This window comes from Oreochromis niloticus, linkage group LG14 (genome assembly GCF_001858045.2).
Source record: "Oreochromis niloticus isolate F11D_XX linkage group LG14, O_niloticus_UMD_NMBU, whole genome shotgun sequence".
Lineage (NCBI taxonomy): Eukaryota > Metazoa > Chordata > Actinopteri > Cichliformes > Cichlidae > Oreochromis > Oreochromis niloticus.
In genome coordinates this window covers 35,694,428-35,700,427 of record NC_031979.2, presented here as the reverse complement: position 1 = coordinate 35,700,427, position 6,000 = coordinate 35,694,428, and positions in this window count along the sequence as shown.

The following is a 6,000-nucleotide window of genomic DNA, read 5'->3' as shown; positions in this document are numbered from 1 at the left end:
GTTAATGCCCTAGCTCCCCCCTAAAAGCTTTGCTAGATCCGCCCCTGCACAGTTACCAGCTGTCAGCTACACAAAAACAACTCATAACTTCCCTTCAACTCATTCATGTCACCTAAAGTGTAAACCTGTTTCTCCATCACCAGTTCAGCTCTGATGATTCAGTAAGGACATCTCCTGATTTCATCTTCATGCTCCAGCAAACATCAGCTGATACTAGAAATTAAAATCAAAAGAATTCTAACAACAGCTGATCAAGCTTAAACGTGCTGCTGTTGTTTAGCGCGATAAATAAGAGCGAACAGCCGATCATTGATCAGTTTCATGATTGACGTTTCAACACGCGAGAGAATGACAGGGGAGGCTTCGTAACGACAGAATAAATCATAATGTTTTCTCTGAATGTGGGACGATTCCGTTTGTACGGCACGGCAACTCTATGAACTAACCCTAATGAATAAAATAAAGTCCAACGTCAGTAACTTAGTGCGCACACAGCTGTATATAAACTCCCGTGGCAGTACGATTGTAAAAGGTCAACGAAAATAAATTACACCTAAACTCGGTTTATATCTGACCCAAATAGAGTGCAGTTCATAACTTCTTACCTGAAATTCAGTTCACCTCACGCTCCTGCCTTCGGTTTCCAGCATCATCAGCCCATATAAACGAAAAATAAGTCCAGCTAAAACACATACTGTCGGCGAGCGACCGGGTGCTGACACGAGTTTCACCCGCCTCAATATAAGCCAAGCCTGGGTGCTTTTTCACGAAGGGTCGCTATCGGCGCGAGCTAACTATGCTACCGGCGCTAGCTAGCTAGCCAGCTATCAGCAACACATAAGAGAACTGCTGCTAAATAAACTACACCTAAACTCGGTTTATATCTGACCCAAATAGAGTGCGCGACCGGGTGCTGACACGACTTTCACCCGGCTCAATATAAGCCAAGCCTGGGTGCTTTTTCACGAAGGGTCGCTAGCAGCGCGAGCTAACTATGCTACCGGCGCTAGCTAGCTAGCCAGCTATCAGCAACACATAAGAGAACTGCTGCTAAATAAACTACACCTAAACTCGGTTTATATCTGAACCAAATAGACTGCAGTTCATAACTTCTTACCTGAAATTCAGTTCACCTCACGCTCCTGCCTTCGCTTTCCCTGATCCACGATTGACCTCCGCGTTAGCAAACACCGGTCGATCTGCGGTCATGGCATGTCCTTTCTGTCATACACCGGTGGATAGCTGCCCACTGTTGTAGCTCCGCATTATAGCACCACCAAACAACTCAGTTATTTTTTCCACATCCAGCTGTAACTCCGATTCTGTGCGAGCATTTGCGAGAGACCGGGGAGGTGAAAGGAGAGAGAGAGTCCCCTCGCTGTCCATTTGCAGCAGGGTGCGGCAGCTAGGTAGCCGGCTAGCTGTCAGGCAGGACCGAGGTCGTCAGAGCATTGTCGCTAATATGGGATGTCTTGATAAAACAAGCAGATATTTGAAGTTTACACACCTACATTCTCGCCTGAAAATATCTTAAAAGTTTATTTTGTGACCTAGAAACAGTAATAAAAGACATATAAAACGAAGTGGTGGCCGCCATTGTTTAACTCGGCAGAGGTGTGCTATGAATTGTGGGATATTGAGTTTTCCACCAAGCATTACCGTAACTTTTGAATGATTTGCGCAACCTTAAAAATTCCAATGGCTCCTGAAAGCAGCGACGCTGTGCGCACCGTTGAAATTGTCATCATTACGGTAATCCAAATAAGGGTAGACAGGCTGTACCACTCCCGGCATACCACTAGAGAGCGCCAACACACCACAAATGAAGTCTGTTTATTTGGCGCCAAAAGATGAATTGGCCTAAATTTGCACTAAAATATTAATATTTAAAAAACTATAAAAGTCATGAACACCAAAAGTCAGGACATAATAGTCCAGCTCCAGCCGCGCAAAATGATGTAACATATGTACCCCTATTGTCTAAACTGTTTGGCAGAGGAGCGCGGGAAAATTTTCAGAAAAATATTAATATTTAAAAAACTATAATACTCATAAACACCAAAAGTCATAGCACACCATTCCAGATCCAGCCGCACAAAATGAGGTAACATATATGAAGCTTGTCTCAAAACTGCGGGTCGAGATACGCTGCAAAATTTCAGGCGGAAAAAGGAAAATAATAACTAGAAAGCGAAAATTTCAGAAGAAATTTTATGTGTGCCTATGCCGCTGCTAATCACTGTAGTTTGCCATTCATACGGCTACAGAGAGCAAAACTCAGAAGAGCAGCCATTCTCCACCATGAATTATGATAAAAACAAACACCGCTCGCGCCTCACAGATGACAGCTTACAGTTTTGGGTAAAGATGAGGTGACTTCGTACAGCCCCGATTTGCAGACGCTGTGCACAGAGGTTCATGAGCAGAAGTCCCATTGTATCACGGCAGACCCCGACAATGTTTGCATGAACATGCTTTGAAGCATTACGTTATGGACCACTTTTCACACATGGTTGGTGTACCCACACAGGCAGCCGTAGCTTTTCAACTCATAGCCCAACACACACCCAAAAAACAGCCAAGAGAGCACAGACTTTACACCCGTGGGTCCACCTCCCCTGCAGCGGCACTGCAGACCACGCCCCGACACACATCAAACACATAAAATAAATATGTATGCACTTTCGCATTCACTTTTTGTTTTTTGTTATTTTTACATAGTGTTCTGAATGATGAACAATGGTCTACAGCCAATCTTGTGTATTATTATACAAACTTTGGTTGTAAGATTCAGATAACTATTTAATAAAAGCTAAATATTTTATACAGGGAGTGCAGAATTATTAGGCAAATGAGTATTTTGTCCACATCATCCTCTTCATGCATGTTGTCTTACTCCAAGCTGTATAGGCTCGAAAGCCTACTACCAATTAAGCATATTAGGTGATGTGCATCTCTGTAATGAGAAGGGGTATGGTCTAATGACATCAACACCCTATATTAGGTGTGCATAATTATTAGGCAACTTCCTGTCCTTTGGCAAAATGGGTCAAAAGAAGGACTTGACAGGCTCAGAAAAGTCAAAAATAGTGAGATATCTTGCAGAGGCATGCAGCAGTCTTAAAATTGCAAAGCTTCTGAAGCGTGATCATCGAACAATCAAGCGTTTCATTCAAAATAGTCAACAGGGTCGCAAGAAGCGTGTGGAAAAACCAAGGCGCAAAATAACTGCCCATGAACTGAGAAAAGTCAAGCGTGCAGCTGCCAAGATGCCACTTGCCACCAGTTTGGCCATATTTCAGAGCTGCAACATCACTGGAGTGCCCAAAAGCACAAGGTGTGCAATACTCAGAGACATGGCCAAGGTAAGAAAGGCTGAAAGACGACCACCACTGAACAAGACACACAAGCTGAAACGTCAAGACTGGGCCAAGAAATATCTCAAGACTGATTTTTCTAAGGTTTTATGGACTGATGAAATGAGAGTGAGTCTTGATGGGCCAGATGGATGGGCCCGTGGCTGGATTGGTAAAGGGCAGAGAGCTCCAGTCCCACTCAGACGCCAGCAAGGTGGAGGTGGAGTACTGGTTTGGGCTGGTATCATCAAAGGTGAGCTTGTGGGGCCTTTTCGGGTTGAGGATGGCGTCAAGCTCAACTCCCAGTCCTACTGCAAGTTTCTGGAAGACACCTTCTTCAAGCAGTGGTACAGGAAAAAGTCTGCATCCTTCAAGAAAAACATGATTTTCATGCAGGACAATGCTCCATCACACGCGTCCAAGTACTCCACAGCGTGGCTGGCAAGAAAGGGTTTAAAAGAAGAAAAACTAATGACATGGCCTCCTTGTTCACCTGATCTGAACCCCATTGAGAACCTGTGGTCCATCATCAAATGTGAGATTTACAAGGAGGGAAAACAGTACACCTCTCTGAACAGTGTCTGGGAGGCTGTGGTTGCTGCTGCACGCAATGTTGATGGTGAACAGATCAAAACACTGACAGAATCCATGGATGGCAGGCTTTTGAGTGTCCTTGCAAAGAAAGGTGGCTATATTGGTCGCTGATTTGTTTTTGTTTTGTTTTTGAATGTCAGAAATGTATATTTGTGAATGTGGAGATGTTATATTGGTTTCACTGGTAAAAATAAATAATTGAAATGGGTATATATTTGTTTTTTGTTAAGTTGCCTAATAATTATGCACAGTAATAGTCACCTGCACACACAGATATCCCCCTAAAATAGCTAAAACTAAACACAAACTAAAAACTACTTCCGAAAACATTCAGCTTTGATATTAATGTGTTTTTTGGGTTCATTGAGAACATGGTTGTTGTTCAATAATAAAATTATTCCTCAAAAATACAACTTGCCTAATAATTCTGCACTCCCTGTATGAGAGTAAGAAAGAAAAGTATATCTTTGTGTCCACCTTTCTCTGTTAATGCCCTACCTGGCCCCCTGGCAAAAGCTTTGCTAGATCCGCCCCTGCACAGTTACCAGCTGTCAGCTAAATTAAAAAAGGAGCTTGGTGTTTATTTCTCTCAGAAACAGTTCATAACTTCCCTTCAACTCATTCATGTCACCTAAAAAAAAGGTAAACCTGTTTCTCCATCACCAGTTCAGCTCTGATGATTCAGTAAGGTCATCTCCTGGTTTCGACCAGCCGCTTCTACAGCTGTGGCTCCAGCAAACATCAGCTGATACTAGAAATTAAAATCAAATGAATTCTAACAACAGCTGATCAAGCTTAAACGTGCTGCTGTTGTTTAGCGCGATAAACAAACAAGAGAGAAAAGCCGATCATTGATCAGTTTCATGACTGAAGTTTGAACAGGCGAGAGAATGACAGGGGAGGCTGTCATAAAGTTCAACATCAGTAACTTAGCGCGCACACAGCTGTATAGAAACTCCATCGTGCTAGCTACCACGCAGTACGAGTTATTATAACTGATTGTAAAAAGTCAGCACAACGAAAATAAACTACACCTAAACTCGGTTTATATCTGACCCAAATAGAGTGCAGGTCATAACTTCTTACCTGAAATTCAGTTCACCTCACGCTCCGACCGGCAGCCGCCTGCTTCTCCTGCCTTCGGTTTCCCTGATCCACGATCTACCACCGGTCGATCGGCGGTCGCCTCGCCGCCTCGTTCCCCGCATGTTCTTTCTGACACACACCGGTGGATAGCTGCCCTCGGTTGTAGCTCCGCGTCAGCGACTACCAAACAACTCAGTTATTTTTTCCACATCGACCAGCATCTGGACAATCCACCGCCTTTCACTGTTTGTACCGTTACTAAAAAAAACCCCTCATCGGCTCATAAAAACGAAAAATAAGTCCAGCTATGACCCTGAGTCAAAAAGACAGCCAGCTCGGGTTAGCTAGCTACCTGTCTAGCTCTTTGCAGGCACCGAAAACATCAGAGCTAATATGGGATGTCTTGGTAACACGAGCAGATATTTGAAGTTTACATCTGGCCAATCCACCACCTTTCACTGTTTATACCGTTACTAAAGTGAATAAATGAATAAATCATCGGTCCATATAAACGAAAAATAAGTCCAGCTAAAACACATACTGTCGGCGAGCGACCGGGTGCTGACACGAGTTTCACCCGCCTCAATATAAGCCAAGCCTGGGTGCTTTTTCACGAAGGGTCGCTAGCGGTGCTAGCTAACTATGCTAGCGGCGCTAGCTAGCTAGCCGGCTATCATCAACACATAAGAGAACTGCTGCTAAATAAACTACACCTAAACTCGGTTTATATCTGACCCAAATAGAGTGCAGGTCATAACTTCTTACCTGAAATTCAGTTCACCTCACGCTCCTGCCTTCGCTTTCCCTGATCCACGATTGACCTCCGCGTTAGCAAACACCGGTCGATCGGCGGTCGCGGCATGTCCTTTCTGTCATACACCGGTGGATAGCTGCCCACTGTTGTAGCTCCGCGTTATAGCACCACCAAACAACTCAGTTATTTTTTCCACATCCAGCTGTAACT